Source organism: Jaculus jaculus, chromosome 8 (genome assembly GCF_020740685.1).
Source record: "Jaculus jaculus isolate mJacJac1 chromosome 8, mJacJac1.mat.Y.cur, whole genome shotgun sequence".
Taxonomy (NCBI): Eukaryota; Metazoa; Chordata; class Mammalia; order Rodentia; family Dipodidae; genus Jaculus; species Jaculus jaculus.
The window spans coordinates 5140119-5158125 of record NC_059109.1 but is presented as its reverse complement, the minus strand read 5'-3'; the positions used below and the strand labels follow the sequence as shown (position 1 = coordinate 5158125).

At 47.1% G+C, this 18007-nt stretch overlaps 1 pseudogene; it reads left to right on the top strand.

Moving 5' to 3' along the window:
• The first annotated feature begins 1981 nt into the window (after window positions 1-1981).
• The window catches only part of LOC101617156, a 67543-nt pseudogene continuing 51517 nt past the window's right edge, over window positions 1982-18007 (top strand).

Genomic DNA, 18007 nt, shown 5'->3' with positions numbered 1-18007 from the left:
ATTGAAAGTTCAAGGCCAGCCTAGCCAATTTAGTGAAACCCTGCCAAAAAGTAATTTTAAAAATTCAAAAAGCCAGGCGTGGTGGCACACGCTTTTAATCCCAGCATTCAGGAGGCAGAGGTAGGAGGATCACCATGAGTTTGCGGCCACCCTGAGACTACATAGTGAATTCCAGGTCAGTCTGGGCTACAGTGAGACCCTATCTCAAAAAATAAAGATAAGGGCTTGGAGAGATGGCTTAGCCATTAAGGCACTTGCCTGCAAAGTCAATGGACCCTGGTTCGATTCCCCAGGACCCACGTAAGCCAAATGCAAAAGGGGTACATGAATCTGGACTTCATTTGCAGTGGCCAAAGGCCTTGGCATTCTCTCTCTGTTAAATAAATAAATAAATAAATAAATAAATAAATCTGGTCAAAAAAAAAATTAATTAAGGCCTGGCCTGGTGGAACACACCTTTAATCCCAGCACTTAGGAGGCCACGGTAGAAGGATCTATGTGAGTTTGAGTCCACCCTGAGACTCCAGAGTGAATTTCAGGTCAGCCTGGGCAAGACGCTACCTCAAAACACCCTCCAAATTTTTTTTTTAATTTAAAACAAAATATTTTTATTTGGGGCTAAAGAGATGGCTTAGTGGTTAAAGCACTTTCTTAGGAAGCCTAAGGACCCATGTTCTACACTCCAGATCCCATATTAGCCAGATGCACCAAGGTGAGGCAAGCGCAAGGTAGCACATGCTTGCTAGGTGGCGCAAGCGTCTGGAGTTCAATTGCAGTGGCTGAGGCCATGGCATACCAATTCTCACCCCTGGGATTAGTTTCAGGGTGGCCTCAAACTCATGGCAATCCTCCTACCTCTGCCTCCCAAGTGCTGGGATTAAAGGGTGTGTGCTACCATGCCTGGCCTGTTTTTATTTTTTGAGACAGGATCTCATGTAGCCCAGGCTGTCCTCAAATTCACTATGTAATAAGGATGACTTTGAACTTCTGATCCTTCCGCCCATCTCTCCTGTGTTGAAATGACATGTGCATATCATCACACTTGATTTCTCCTTTTTTATTTTTTTTGGTCTTTCGAGGTAGGGTCTCACTCTAGCCAGGCTGACCTGGAATTCACTATTAGTCTCTGGGTGGCCTTGAACTCACAGTGATCCTCCTACCTCTGCCTCCCGAGTGCTGGGATTAAAGGCATGCGCCGCCACACTCGGCTCGATTTCTCCATATTTTTTTTTTTAATTAACTCTGTCATCTCAGGGTGGCCTTGAACTCATGGCAATCCTCCTACCTCTGCCTCCCAAGTGCTGGGATTAAAGGCGTGCGCCACCACGCCCGGCATCTCCATATTTTTAAATAGTTAATTTCATTTCAGATAATAATCAACGCAATTTTAAAAAGGTACTTCATGGCCAAGCAAAGTAGTACACAGCTGTCATCCTTTCACTGGGAAGATGGAGACAAGGAGAAACGGGAATTCAAGGTTATCCTCAGTAACACAAGGCAAGGCCAGCCTACAGACCCCATCTGAAAAAAAAAAAAATTATATATATATTACCACTCACCGTCCATCCTCAAGTCTGGGAGGCTCATTCAGTCTCTGACAGGCCCCTCATCTAGGCAGGAGCCCTGGCACCCTCCGGCCGGGAGCAGGCTCCGCGGCTGCACAGGCACGGGGCGGGCGGGGGAGGCGCTCTGGAGCCCGGGCAGTCAGCGCCGCCTGGAGCCGCCTCCCTGGGCGCAGCCTCAGCACCGCGGACGCCCGGCCCCGCGGGCCCTGCCCGGGCTTGCCTGGGGTTGCATCATCCCACTGCCGGGCTGAGTGTGGAGTGAACCACCCACACTCTCTGCTGGCTGCTGGAAAAAAAACAGCTAATTTTATCAGCGGAAGACCCAGGACAGGAGCATGTGGGCATTTTCAGCAGTCCACTTCCTCTGCATGAGTGGTCTTGATTTTTCTCAAAACAATGATGCCTACAAGCACGGCATGGGGTTGAATGCCAGCACACGGTAGGAGGAAGCAGGAGTTCAAAGCCAGCCTAGGCTACATGAGACCTTGTCTCAAAAACACCAAACAGGGGGTTGGAGAGATGGCTCAGTGGTTAAGGCTGAAAAGCCTAAGGACCTGGGTTCAGGTTCCCAGAACCTACATAAAGCCAGATGCACAAAGTGGTGTGTACGTCTGGAGTTCATTAGCAGCAGCTGGAGGTCCTAGTGTACCCATTCTCTCTCTCTCTCTCTCTCTCTCTCTCTCTTTGCTTGCAAATAAATATTAAAAGTAATCCCCCCCAAAAAAAAGTAAACCTGGGGACAAGAGAGATGGTTTAGCAGTTAAGCGCTTGCCTGTGAAGGCTAAGGTCCTTGGTTCAAGGCTCAATTCCCCAGGACTCACATTAGCCAGATGCACAAGGGGGCGCATGCATCTGGTGTTCGTTCGCAGTGGCTGGAGGCCCTGGTGCGCCCATTCTCTCTCTATCTGCCTCTTTCTCTCTCTGCCAGTCTGTCACTCTCAAATAAATAAATAAAATTTAACAAAAAAGAAAAGTAAAAAAAGAAAAAAAGAAAAGTAAATCCAGAGCTGGGCGTGTTGGCGGATGCCTTTAATCCCAGCACTTGGGAGGCAGAGGTAGGAGGATCACCATGAGTTTGAGGCCACCCTGAGACTATATAGTGAATTCCAGGTCAGCCTGGACTAGAGAGAAACCCTGCCTCGACAAACAAAAAATAAAAAATAAAACCGGGCTGGAGAGATGGCTCAGTTGTTAAAGGCCTTCCCTAGTACCCACATAAAACCAGATGCACAAAGTGACACGTGCATCTGGAGTTAGTTTGCAAGGTGGGTAGCCCTGGTACACCCATACTCTCTCTCTCCTTGCAAATAATAATAATGAATTGGGGCTGGAGAGATGGCTTAGCGGTTAAGCGCTTGCCTGTGAAACCTAAGGACCCCGGTTCGAGGCTCAACTCCCCAGGACCCACGTTAGCCAGATGCACAAGGGGGCGCACGCGTCTGGAATTCGCTTGCAGTGGCTGGAGGCCCTGGCGCGCCCATTCTCTCTCTCTCTGTCTGTCTGCCTCTTTCTCTCTCTGTCTGTTGCTCTCAAATAAATAAATAAACAAAAAAAATTTGAAAAAAAATAATAATAATGAATTGGGAGGGCTGGAGAGATGGCTTAGTGGTTAAGCACTTGCCTGTGAAGCCTAAGGACCCCAGTTTGAGAATCGATTCCCCAGGACCCATGTTACCCAGATGCACAAGGGGGCGCATGCGTCTGGAGTTCGTTTGCAGTGGCTGGAGGCCCTGGCGCGCCCATTCTCCCCCTCTCTCTCTCTCTCTCTCTCTCTGCCTCTTTCTCTCTGTCTGTCACTCTCAAATAAATAAATAAATAATAATGAATTGGGGCTGGAGAGATGGCTTAGTGGTTAAGGTGTTTGCTTGCAAAGCCAAAGGATCCCAGTTCGATTCTCCAGGACGCACGTAAGCCAGATAGATGCACAAGGTGGCACATGCATTTGGAGTTCGTTTGCAATGGCTGAAGGCCCTGGCGTGTCCATTCTCCCTCTCTCTCTCTGCCTCTTTCTCTCTCTTTCAAATAAATAATAACATTTTAAAAAATTAAAATAATAATAATAAATTTCAAAACAAACCTAACCTATCAAAGAGGAGCGAACAAATTGCTCTGGGGCTGTAGTGCTTGCTGCAGAAGGAAGAATCCAGACCCCCTGCTGCTCAAAAATAGCCCTTCCAGCCCTCTTAATTTAGGAAACCCAAGCCAAGGGCTGGACACCCAATCAGAGCTGCTAGCCCAGCCCCAGGGTGGCCAGAGTCACCAGTATCAGGGAGACAAGTCATGCTTTGGTAGCAGTCATAACGGTAGCATGCTCTTTTTTTTTTCTTCTTCTTCTTCTTTTCCAAAAATCTTTACAATTCTATTTGTAGTCTAGTCCAAAGCACAGGGTTTTGTTTTTCCATAATTTCCTGTATTTATTTTCAAGTCCATAATACATTTACATGAGTCATGGTCAAAAGATGGAAAAGGATGCTGGAGAAAACTGTGGTCCCCTTCCCCCCCCCCCAAAACCCTCAGACCCCAGCCCTCCAGGCAGTTTCCTTCCCTGAAGGCTTTGGCTGGAGAAGTGTGTCTCATTCCCAAGACAGAGTCTGTTTGTTTGCCTCTTCCTTTCTTTTTCGTTTTTCAAGGTAGGGTCTCACTCTAGCCCAGGCTGGCCTCGAACTCACAGCGGTCCTCCTTTCCCTGCCTCCCTTGTGCCAAGATTAAAGGCGTATGCCACCACACCCGCTAACGTTCTCCATTTCAGATAAGCATGTGACCCTTGACACTGCGGCTACATTCTATTCTGTTCCACACTGTGACACTCAGCAAACCAGTGAGGCGGTTAGGGTGACCTCTTCAGAGGGGAGAATGAGAAGATAGAAACTGACTAGACAGGGGCTGGAGGGACGGCTTAGTGGTGGAGGCGCTTGCCTACAAAGCCAAAGGACCCAGGTTCGATTCCGTAGGATACACATAAGCCAGCTGCACAAGGGGGCACATGCATCTGGAGTCCCTTTGCAGTGGCCAGAGGCCCTGGGGCGCCCATTCTCTCTCTCTCCCTGTATCTCTTTCTCAAATAAGTAAATAAAATAAATTTCTGAAAGAATGGAACGAAACAAAATTTTAAAAAAGAAAGAAATTGACTAGACAGCTAAGGATAACAGCGCCCCTCCCGTTCCCCCCAACCAAAAGTCAACAGTCTTTCTTTCTTGGTAGAAGGGAGAAATGTGCTTGAGTCTACAAGGAAGGATCTGGGTTTTTCTTTCATTATCTCTTCTTCCCTAAAAGCTGACAGGAGGATATGACTAAGATTTTTAGGTGTCTAAGCATATGGCCTGAGATCTGCATCTTCTCATGTCTTCTTCTCTAAAGGGTTCCTCTTCCCCAGACATCTGACCAGAAAGACGTGAATAAGATTAAAAAGTGCCTGCCTCTCCTGAGAGGAGAACTGGACGGACCAGCTCCGCCCCCATGCAGTTAATTCCCATGACCGACTCCAACCATTTCTATGAACCCCACACACACCCCCACCCACTTATAGGAGGAGCTCCGCCTTCTTTCCTTCTCTTAACTCTATAAAAAAAATCTTTCTAGCCAGGATTGGTGGCGCACGCCTTTTTAATCCCAGCACTCAGGAGGCAGAGGTAGGAGGGTCTCTGTGAGTTCCGGGTCACCCTGAGACTACAGAGTGAATTCCAGGTCAGCCTGAGCTAGAGTGAGACCCTGCCTCAGAAAAAAAAAAAAAAAAAAACTTTCTAGGGCTGGAGGGATGGCTTCCGGGTTAAGGCATTTGCCTGCAAAGCCAAAGGACCCAGGTTTGATTCTCCAGGACCCCCGTTAGCCAGCTGCACGAGGGTGCGCATGGCATCTGGAGTTCGTTTGCAGTGGCTGGAGACCCTGGCACACCCATTCTCTCCCTCTTCCTCTCTCTCTCTCCCTCTTTCTCTCTGTCAAATAAATAAAAATTAAATTTTAAAAAAATTTTTGCCTTTTTGAGGTAGGGTCTTACTCTAGCTCAGGCTGACCTGGAAATCACTCTGTAGTCTCAGGGTGGCCTCGAATTCATGGCAATCCTCCTACCTCTGCCTCACGAGTGCTGGGATTAAAGGCGTGTGCCACCACGTCCGGCTAAAAATAATTTTTAAAAAACTGCAAGAGGGTTGGAGAGATGGCTTAGAAGTTAAGGTGCTTGCCTGTGGAGCCTAAGGACCCAGGTTCAATTCTTCAGGTCTCACGTAAGCCAGATGCATATGATGGCGCATGCATCTGGAATTCGTTTGCAGTGGCTAGAGATCCTGGTGTGCCCATTCTCACTCTGTCTCACTGTCTCTGTCTCTCTCTCTCTGTCCCTCTGTCTCTAATAAATAAATAAATAATAATAAAATGAGAAAAAAAAATTAAAAGAAAAAAAAAGAAATGCAGGAAAGAGAGGGTCATTGAGTTTGCAACACAGTTTTGTGTTTTGGAACTGGCCATGGGCAGTGTGAAGCAGGTTTGCTGGATGTCTACATGGAAACCCGACAGAGCTATGAGGATGAACCATGGGTTACAGTGGACACTGTAAGCCTTGATTTTAGCCAGCCAGGCCAAATGAGCCAACCGGTGCAATAGTGTCATGTCTGTTATGGGGAAATCAACCGCCCTCTAATTTGACTCGAGGCCCGCTCTGTAGGAGGAAATATATCGCTGATACTGAAAACCTAAAACAGGGGTAGTCATGAGCCCTAGGGGTGTAAGGTCTGCTGCTGTCTGGCTAAATGCATATACTATGCTCACCAAACTGCCCAGTAAGCATTTCTCTTACTGTTCATGCCTATATATTAATGCTACTCTCACTTTTGGTTAGAGAAGCTTCTCTTTTCAAATGTCAGTGACCTTGTGATGGTTCAGAAGGCACCATGGGGCTGAGAAGAAGTGACAGAGGAGTGAGTGCTCAGCACTGAAATATCTCAATCACACTTTCCAAGGCTCAGGGTCCATTGTGGAAGAGGTGGCAGAAAGAATGTAAGAGCCAAAGGAAGGGTAGGACTCTTTACAACGTGCTCCCCCAGACACAAAATGGCCTGGATATCCATAACCTCACAGTGCCTGACACTATCTACACAAGACCATCTTAATAGGAAGAAAAAATCATGACATTAAAATAAAAGAGAGACTGATTGAGAGGAGGAGGGGAAATGATGGAGGGTGGAGTTTCAAAAGTAGGGAAAGTAGGGGGGAAAATACCATGGGATATTGTTTACAATTAATAATAATTTGTCAATTAAAAAAAATAGTTAAAGGCGGGAGAGATGGCTTAGGGGCTAAGGCGCTTGCCTGGGAAGCCAAAAGACCTCAGTTTGATTCCCCAGAACACTCGTAAGCCAGATGTACAAGGTGGGGCTGGACAGATGGCTTAGCAGTTAAGCGCTTGCCTGTGAAGCCTAAGAACCACGGTTCAAGGCTCGATTCCCCAAGACCCATGTAAGCCAGATGCACAGGTGGCACATGCATCTGGAGTTCATTTGTAGTGGCTGGAGGCCCTGGTGTGCCCCCCTCTGTTTCTCTCTCTGTCTGTCACTCTCAAATAAATAAATAAAAATAAAAACAAAAACAAATTTTAAAAAATAAAACAGATGTACAAACAAGGTGGCTCATGCATCTGGAGTTTGTTTGAAGTGGCTGGAAGCCCTGGTGAGCCCATTCTCTCTCTCTTTCTCTCTCTGCCTCTTTCTCTCTCTCAAATAAATTAGTAAAAATAAAAATATTTTAAAATAATAATAATAATAATAATAACCTATGGGTACTTTTAAAGTTGGAATGAATGCATTGCATTTTACATCATGGATGGTTGACAGTTTATGGAGCCAGGGGCAGAATGTGGTGGTTTGATTCAGCTGTCTCCCATGAACTTAGGTGTTCTGAATGCTAGATTCCCAGCTGATGGAGATATGGGAATTAACGCCTCCTAGAGAGAGTGTATTGTTGGGGGCGGGCTTATGGGTGTTATAGCCAGCTTCCCCTTGCCAGTGTTTGGCATACTCTCCTGTTCCTGTTGTCTACCTTATGTGGGCCGGGGGATGATGTCCACCCTCTGCTCATGTCATCATTTTCCCTGCCATCAGAGAGCTTCCCCTAGAGTCTGTAAGCCAAAATAAACCCTTTTTTCCCAAAAGCTGCTCTTGGTCAGGTGATTTCTGCCAGCAATATGAACCTGACTGCAACACCATGCTTTTCCCTGCCATCGCGGAGCTTCCCCTCAAGACTGTAAACCAAAATAAATCCTTCCCTACCAGCAGCTGTCTTTGATCAGGTATTTTATTGTTGTTGTTTTGGTATTTTTGTTTTGTTTTGTTTACTTTTCATTTATTTTTTTTTAATTTTTATTAACATTTTCCATGATTATAAAATATATCCCATGGTGATTCCCTCCCTCCCCACCCCCACACTTTCCCGTTTGAAATTCCATTCTCCATCATATTACCTCCCCATTACAATCATTGTAATTACATATATACAATATCAACCTATTAAGTATCCTCCTCCCTTCCTTTCTCCACCCTTTATGTCTCCTTTTCAACTTACTGGCCTCTGCTACTAAGTTCTTTCATTCTCACGCAGAAGCCCAGTCATCTGTAGCTAGGATCCACATATGAGAGAGAACATGTGGCGCTTGGCTTTCTGGGCCTGGGTTACCTGACTTAGTATAATACTTTCCAGGTCCATCCATTTTTCTGCAAATTTCATAATTTCATTTTTCTTTACCGCTGAGTAGAACTCCATTGTATAAATATGCCACATCTTCATTATCCACTCATCTGTTGAGGGACATCTAGGCTGGTTCCATTTCCCAGCTATTATAAATTGAGCAGCAATAAACATGGTTGAGCATGTACTTCTAAGGAAATGAGATGAGTCCTTTGGATATATGCCTAGGAGCACTATAGCTGGGTCATATGGTAGATCAATCTCTAGCTGCTTTAGGAACCTCCACACTGTTTTCCACAATGGCTGGACCAGATTGCATTCCCACCAGCAGTGCAGAAGGGTTCCTTTTTTTCCACATCCCCGCCAACATTTATGGTCATTTGTTTTCATGATGGTGGCCAATCTGACAGGAGTGAGATGGAATCTCAATGTAGTTTTAATCTGCATTTCCCTGATGACTAGTGACGTAGAACATTTTTTTAGATGCTTATATGCCATTCGTATTTCTTCCTTTGAGAACTCTCTATTTAGCTCCATAGCCCATTTTTTGATTGGCTTGTTTGATTCCTTATTATTTAACTTTTTGAGTTCTTTGTATATCCTAGATATTAATCCTCTATCAGATATGTAGCTGGCGAAGATTTTTTCCCATTCTGTAGGTTGCCTCTTTGCTTTTTTCACTGTGTCCTTTGCGGTGCAAAATCTTTGTAATTTCATTAGGTCCCAGTGGTTAATCTGTGGTTTTATTGCCTGAGCAATTGGGGTTGTATTCAGAAAGTCTTTGCCAAGACCAATATGTTGAAGGGTTTCCCCTACTTTTTCCTCTAGCAGTTTCAAAGTTTCCGGTCTGATGTTAAGGTCTTTAATCCATTTGGACTTAATTCTTGTGCATGGCGAGAGAGAAGAATCTATTTTCATCCTTCTGCAGATATTTATCCAGTTTTCAAAACACCATTTGCTGAAGAGGCTGTCTCTTCTCCAATGAGTATTTTTGGCATTTTTATCGAATATCAGGTGGCTATAGCTACTTGGGCTTACATCTGGGTCCTCTATTCTGTTCCACTGATCTACATGTCTGTTTTTGTGCCAGTACCATGTTGTTTTTGTTACTATGGTTCTGTAGTATAGGTTAAAATCAGGTATGGTGATACCACCAGCCTCTTTTTTGTTGCTCAGTATTATTTTAGATATTCGAGGTTTTTTGTGATTCCAAATGAATTTTTGGATTGTTTTTTTCTATTTCCATGAAGAAAGCCTTTGGAATTTTGATAGGGATTGCATTAAATGTGTAGATTGCTTTAGGTAAGATTGCCATTTTCATGATATTGATTCTTCCAATCCAGGAACAAGGGATGTTTCTCCACTTTCTAGTGTCTTCTGCAATTTCTCGCTTGAGTGTTTTAAAGTTCTCATTGTATAGATTCTTTACTTCCTTGGTTAGGTTTATTCCAAGGTATTTTATTTTTTTTGATGCAATTGTGAATGGGAGTGATTCTCTGATTTCATCCTCTGTGTGTTACTTTTCATTTATTTGAGAGTGACAGACAGAGAGAGAAAGAAGCAGATAGATAGAGAACAGGTGCACCAGGGCCTCCAGCCACTGCAAGTGAACTCCAGGTGTACGCACCACCTTATGCAGCTGGCTTACATGAGTCCTGGGGAATCGAGCCTCGAACCAGTGTCCTTAGGCTTCACAGATAAGCGCTTAACCACTAAGCCATCTCTCCAGCCCGGCTTTTGGGTTTTTTTGTTTGCCTGTTTTTTGAGGTGGGGTCTCACTCTAGCCTAGGCTGACCTGGAATTCACTATGTAGTCTCGGGGTGGCCTCGAACTCACGGTGATCCTCCCACCTCTGCCTCCCAGATGCTGGGATGAAAGGTGCGCGCTGCCATGCCCGGCCTGTTCCACCTGTTCCAGGTGACTGCAGTAGGCCCGGATGAAGCTCACAGCACAATGGAGTATGATCAGCTTGTTAGGGTTTGACTATGAAATGCCCCGTGGGCTCATGTGTTGAGTGCTGGACCCCAGCTAGTGGGGTGCTATTTGGTGAGGTGGTGGAAACTGAAGAGGTAGGAGCTTCACTGGAGGACAAAGTTGGCCACGGGGGATATGCCTCTAAAGGTTGCATCTGGTTCCACCCCTTCTTTTTTTTTTTTTTTTGGTTTTTCAAGGTAGGGTCCCACTCTAGCCCAGGCTGACCTGGAATTCACTGTGTATTCTCAGGGTAGCTTCGAACTCATGGCAATCCTCCTACCTCTGTTTCCTGGTGATGGGATTAAAGGCATGCGCCACCACGTCTGGCTTTCCCCTTCTTTGCTCTCTGCTTCCGGTACACCATGAAGTGAAGGACCTTCCCTATGACACGCCCCAACCTCCAAGACAAGAGACTTTGCACTGAACCCTCTGAAGCCGTGGGCTAAGATGAACCTAGCTCTAATTTAAGTTGTTCTCTCAGGAAGTCTGTGACAGTAACATAAAACAAGCACACAGCTTTTTTCCTTTCTTTTCTTTTTTCTCTTCTTAGGCCAGGTCTCACTCTAGCCAAGGCTGACCAAGAACTCACCCTGTGGCTCAGGCTGGTCTTGAACTCACAGAGATCCTCATTCTCCCAAGTATGGGGATCAAAAACTCATGCCACCACTCCCAACTTCTTTTTTCTCTTCTTCCTCCCTTTTTTCCTCTCTTTCTTTCTTCTTCTTTTTTTTTTTTTTTTTTCAAGGTTGGGTCACACATCAGCCCAGGCTGATATGGAATTCATTCTGTAGTCCCCGGCTGGCCTCAAACTAACAGTGATCCTCCTACCTCTGCTTCCCTAGAGTTGGGATTACAGGCATGTGCCACCATGCCAAGTTTAAGGGCACACAGCTCTAATCAAGCCATGGACTGAAATGTTAGTCACACATGAAAAATACCTTCACAGCAGATCTACATGGGCGTGTGACCGCGCAAATGAGCACCGTGGCCAGTCAAGTTAATGCCTAAACTTAGCCATGCCGCTTAACCTCCGCTTTATTCAGCCTTGAGCCTTTGTCCAGGGTCAAGTGTGGACGTCCCTGCTGGGCCGGAGTTAACAATTAAAGGAGAGCCCCAAGCTGAGGGCACCCCCCGTGTGGCGCTCACGCGAGGGTCTGAGCACAGTCTGGGAAAGCCCTCAGGAGTCTGCAGAGTGACGCACGCCTGTAGTCCCAGCGCCTGAAGGCGAAGGCAGAAGTCCAAGACCAGCCTGAGCTGTACAGTAGACTCAGTCTTAAAACAAAACAAGCCGGGCATGGTGGCGCATGACTTTAATCCCAGCACTCAGGAGGCAGAGGTAGGAGGATTGCCGTGAGTTTGAGGCCACCCTGAGACTACATAGTTAATTCCAGGTCAGCCTGAACCAGAGTGAAACCCTACCTCAAAAAAACAAAGCAAAAAAACAAAACAACACAACAATAACAAAGCTTAGTGGTGAAGGCACTTGTCTGCAAAGCCTAAGGACCTATGTTCGACTCTCTAGGTCCCACGTAAGGCAGATGCACAATATAGTAGACTCCGTCTTAAAACAAAACAAACAAAACCAGATAGCTTAGTGGTTAAGGCACTTGCCTGTGAAGCCTAAGGACCTGTGTGAGACTCTCTAGATCCCATGTAAGCCAGACGCACAAGGTGATGCAAGCACGCAAGGTCACACATGCACACAAGAAGGCACACATGCCTGGAGTTCAATTGAAGTGGCTGGAGGCCGTGGCATGCCAATTCTCTCTTCCATTAAAAAAAAAAAAGTTCTGGTGCCCCAAAACATTCTAGGCCATTGCTGAGGCCCTTGGTTTCCCACCAGGAATAGATGGTAAGACCCTATTGCTAAAGACTGCACATACTTGGGCTGCAAGATCACTGAGAAACCCTGCTGGAACTGAGCTGATAACCTCCTCCATGAAGACCAGCTGACAGAAACTTGAAAAAGCCATGCTGCATGCAGCTCAGTGGGAGAGAGAGAAATCACCAATGAAAATATTCAACAGTGGATACTGCAAGCCTTAACTTGGGCCAGCCAGGCCAAATGAGCCAACAGGTACAATAGTGGCACATCTGTCATGGTGGAAACAAACTGCCCTCTAATTGGACTGGAGGCCTGCTCCATGGGAGGGAATACATCCCTGATACTGAAAATCTAAAAGAGGGTTAGTCATGAGCCGTAGGGGTGTAACATCTACTGCTGTCTGGCTAAATGTATATACTATGCTCATCAAACTGCCCAGTAAGCACTTATCTTAATGTTCATACCCATATATTAATACTACTCTCACTTTTGGTAGAGAACCTTCTCTTTTCAGATGGCAGTGACCTTGGGATGACTCAGAAGGCATCATGGTGTTGGAAAGAAGTGACAGGCGTGCTCAGCACTGCAACATCTCTATCACACCTTCCCAAGGCTCAGGGTCTTTTGCGGAGAAGGTGGCAGAAAGAATGTAAGAGCCAAAGGAAGGGTAGGACTCCTTACAGCATGCTCCCTCCAGACACAAAATGGCTTGGATATCCATGGCCTCACAGTGCCTGACACTACCTACTCAAAATCATCATAATTGGAGGAAAAGATGATGACATCAAAATAAAAGAGAGACTGATTGGGAGGGGGAGGGGATATAATGGAGAGTGGAGTTTCAAAGGGGAAAGCAGGGGGAGGGAGGATATTGTTTACAATCATGGAAGTTGTTAATAAAAAATTATATAAATAAATTAAAAACAAAAACAGGGCTGGAGAGATGGCTCAACAGTTAAAGGTGCTTACATGCAAAGCCCAACAGCCTGAGTTCTATTTCCCAGTACCCAAGTAAAGCCAGATGCACAAAGTGGCACAGGCTTCTGGAGTTTGTCTACAATGACAAACAGGCCCTGGTATGCCCATTCTCATGTTCTCTATTTGCCTCTTTTTTCTGTGTCTCTCAAATAAAAAAAACAGGGTCTGGAGAGATGGCTTAGTGGTTAAGGCCTTTGCCTGCAAAGCCAAAGGATCCTGGTTCGACTCTCCAGGGCCCACATAAACCAGGTACACAAGGGGACACGAGTGTCTGGAGCTCATTTGCAGTGGCTGGAGGCCCTGGCATGCCCATTCTCTCTCTCCCTCTCAAATAAATAAAAATAAAGTTAAAAATATATTTAAAAACACACAAGCAAGCAAACGAACAAACAAACAAAACACCCAAGCTGGTGGTGAAGGCCTTTCATATTAGCTCTCTGGAGGCCAAAATAGGAGAATCCCCATCAGTTCAAGGTCAGCCTGGGCGACAGTGAGACCCTGCCTTGAAAAAAAAAAAAAAATCAAAACAGAGGTTGGGAGCTAGGGAGATGGTTCAGCCATTAATGGCACTTGCTTGCAAAGCCTGTCAATCTGGGTTTGATCCATGTAAATCCAGGTGCACCAAGAGGCGCATGTATCTGGAGTTCTTTTGCAGCAGCAGAAGGCCCTAGCACACCGATACTCTTTCTTTCTCCTTGAAAATAAATAAAAGAAGGAGGAGGAGGAGAAAGGAAAGAAGAAAATCTCCTTAAATGCCTCAAAGACAGTCTAGAAAGGCAACCAGACACCTGAATTCATGCTGGACATTGGGAGTCAGGCTTGCGTCCTCCAGTTTCGTTCATTCTAGAACCAGAACGGAAGCCTTGTATCAAGTGGACAGCAGAGCAGCACTCGGGCAGCCTGACAGGAGATCCAAGGTAGGAAGGACACAGGTGTCACCATGTCCCTTTCCCTCAGACCTGTGATTGTCCAGCCCTTTCAGCATCTGCTTCTGTCTCCAGGTCCGCCCGTTTTCCCAGCCAGCCTTGCAGCCAGGTCCAGAATGGCCAGCCACACCGGGACTCCACAGGCTCCTTGTCCCCAGAGCCTGAGGACAGCTTCTGTGTGTCCACCCCAGGACAAGCCCTGCCCTACCGGCTTTGCACACGACAACAGAGCCAGGGTTTCTTCATTCATTCTGGCCTCAAAGACGAAGCCAACCCGAATAATGAGAGTCAGAGACACAGACAGGAGTGTCTACGTCCCCAGGGCAGCAGGTTCGCCAGGACAAAAACACCCACGGCAGGTCTCTGAAGACCAAATCCGGTTGAAAGGGAGCTGGACGGAGACACAAGGTGACACAGGTGTCTGGAGTTCCTTTGTAGTGGCTAGAGGCCCTGGGGTGCCCATTCTTTTCTTTCTCTGCCCTTCTCTGTCATAAAATAAACAAAAACTTTTTGGGGTTTTTTGTTGTTGTTGTTGCTGTTGTTTTTCGAGGTAGGGCCTCGCTGTAGCCCAGGCTGACCTGGAATTCACTGTGTAGTTTCCGGTGGCGCACGCCTTTAATCCCAGCACTCGGGAGGCAGAGGTAGGAGGATCGCTATGAGTTCGAGGCCACCCTGAGACGACATAGTGAATTCCAGGTCAGCCTGGGCTAGAGCGAGACCCTACCTTGAAAAAACAACAAAGGAGAGAGAGAAAAAAAAGTTAACCCCAGCACTAAGAAGGCAGAGGTAGGAGGATCGCTGTGAGTTCAACACCAGCCTAAGAGTACACAGTGAGTTACAGGCCAACCTGGCCTACAGTGAGACCCTACCTCAAAAAAAAACAAAAGAAAAAAAAAAAAAAGCCTGGACCAGATTGAGACCCTACCTCAAAAAACCAAAAAAGGAAAAGAAAAAAGAAAAAAAAAAAGCTGAAAGCATCACAGACAACCATGGGCTGGAGGAGGATTTGGGATTTGTGAGAAAGAAAGAACCCAGATTTCCAAGTGCCCCCAGAATCCCCCCCCACACACACACACACTGGCTCTACAGGAGGTGCTGTGTGCTTCCTCACCCCCATTTCCTGTCTCATCTAGAGCAACAACAACAATAATAATCACTGACACTGAAGTAATTCACACCGAGCACTTTCTGTGTGCGAGGCTCTGCTCCTGCAGTTCCTTGGTTAATTTTCATCTTAATCATTCTCATGAATGACACACCACTACTTTCATCCCCATTTTACAGATTAGCAAATTGAGGTAGAGATAGAGAGGAAGTTATTTCCCAAGCCAGACAGAGACTGAGCAAGGATTTGAACCCAGACAGGCTGGCTCCAGGGCCCATGCTCTTAACCACTAATAACAGTCACAGCTGTCACTCAACGTGTGATTACCCCACGCCAGCTGCAACGCCAAGGGCTTACACTTGAAGCAATCCTTCCAAGCTCTACCATTGTCCCATTTCACCAATGGTATGACCGAGACACAGAAAGGTCAAGCCGCTTGCCCAGATCACACAGTGAGGGAAGATGAATCTGAGCCCACCTGGGATGGTTCTAGAATCCGCACCCTTTGCACTGAACTGCAGAACCGTGCCACACCCAGGTATGCGGATCACCCGAGCGCAGCACCCCTGGATGCCGTTTCTCTGCGACCTGCGTGGTGCCCACGGTGGAGAATCTAATGTGGACTCAGTAGCCCGTGAGTCATCTTCTGAATATGTGTGTGGTATTTAAGAAATTTATATCAGGCTGGGGAGATGGCTCCGTGATTAAAGGTGCTTGCTTGCAAAGCCTGCCAGCTAGGGTTCAATCCCCAATCAGTCAGGTAAAGCCAGACACAAAGTGACACGTGCATCTGGAGTTTGTTTGCAGCTACAAGAGACCCAGGAGCCGCCCATACACACGCGCGCCTGCGCGCTCGCATTCACATATTCAAATAAGCGCTGGTGACCCAGCTCGGCGGAAGAGCGCTTGCCTAGCGCGTACAAGGCTCTACCCCGGCACTTAAGAAAACGTAAATTAAAACTTTAGCCAGGCTTGGTGGTGCCCACCTTTAAACTCAGCATTTAGGAAGCAGGCCTAGGTAGTAAGATGGCTGTAAACTTAAGGGCAGCATGGACTAGAGTGAGACTCTTCTTTGGGGAAAAAAAAAAAAAATCATATTCCAGTGTTGGAGATGTTGGTCCACTGGTAGGGTGCTTGTCTAACAAGAAAGAGGCCCCAGGTTCCGTCCCCGGCGCGTGTAAACCAGGTGTGGTGGCACATGCCTGGAATCCCAGCTCTCTGGAGGTGGAGGCTGGAAGATCGGGAGTTCAAGGTTATCCTAAACTACACAGTGAGTTCCAAACCAGTCCACTTGCATAGCATGCACAAAACAGCCCTGGGTTTATCTCTAGCTCTAAGGGAAAAAAAAATGAGTCATGTTCCAAGTTCATTGTAGAAAATACAGAAATGCTCCAAGAAGAAGTGTAAGTCACCCTGGAGACAGCAGGAAAACAGCCCCTGATCTTTTGGTGTCTTTCCAGTCAAGGTTACAAAATGCGGACTCCATTCCCTGTCCTGTTTTGTAATCTTTTTGGGGGGGCGGTTAAAAGTGGGGTCTCGCTCTAGCCAGGCTGACCTGGAATTCACTATGTGGTCTCAGTGTGGCCTCAAACTCTCCGCAATCCTCCTACCTCTGCTGGGATTAAAGGTGCGTCGCCACACCCGGCTTTTGTAATCTTTTTTTTTTTCTCTCTCTCTCTCTCTCTCTGTCTCTCACTTATCAATAGATCACATTTTCCCATGCTATTACATTTTCTTTTGTGACTTCTATAGAGTAATTCTCTGGGGTTCTCCATGACCCAGAGTGTCCCCCCCAAAAAGAACAGCCCCTCCCCATAGACCTCAGCATCCCCCAACCCTGCCCATCCTTTACACCCTTCTACTCCCGGGCACCCCTGGATAGTTCTGCCAGTCCCTCTGCCTCCCTCTTCTCGACCCCTGCCAAGGGTGTGTCCCGTCCTTCCCAGCGCCCCCGCATCTCTACTGTTCCCTTTCCCTGTCTCCAAATCAGTCTGCACCCTTCTCACGCCCTCCCTCACCCACCATCCAAACTCCATCCCGTGCCCCATCCCCACAGGGTGTGTGAGAAGCGGCTCCAACCCCATCAGCAAGCTGGCATTGGGCGGTGTCTTTTGCAACTCACGGTGGGACTGGAAGACAATGCCAGGGAAGGGCTGTGGTGTGGGAATCCCGCCCAGCCACACAGGTGCATTTGGAGCAGGGCCTTTGGAGGCACCATGCCTTCACTTAAAACAACACCGTGCGGCTGGTATAATTTCAGGCTACCAGGCAGGCCCTGAGAGAGCTGTTTCAGGATAGGGAGCTCTTTTGAAGTGCCTTCAGCTCCCCCGGGGAGGGCCTCCGCCTAATCCACCCCCAGGGTGGGGCAGCCTGGGCGCCTGGGCCCATTAGGACCCAATGAAAGGCTTTTGAAGGTGGTAGCTCAAGACAGGTGGTTTCTTGATTCCAGCCGCCGGGTCTCAGCCAGGATGGGGGAGGGTGGAGGCAGGGGGAGGCACAGCCAGCCTCTCAGAAGGAAAGTTTGGGTGGTGGGATGGGATGGGGAGGCAGAGACATGGAACTTCTCACTGCCTGATCTAGGCATCCTTGAAGCCTGTTATAACTACACCTATGCCAGTCACCCCACGGGTTTTCTTTTTAAGATTTATTTATTTTCATTTATTTATTACAGACAGAGAGAAGGGGAGAGAGAGAGAGAGAGAGAGAATGGGTGTGCCAGGGCCTCTAGCCACTGCAAACAAACTGCAGACGCATGCGCCACCATGTGCATCTGGCTTACGTGGGACCTGGAGAATTGAACCTGGGTCCTTGGGCTTCGCGGGCATGCACCTTAACCTCACAGGGTTTTGTTTTTTGTTATTTGGTTTGCTTTTGAGACAGGGTCTCTCACTGGGCTTGGAGTTCACCAGTTAGGCTAGACTGGCTTAGCAGCAAGCACAGGGGACTCCTCCAGTCTCCACCT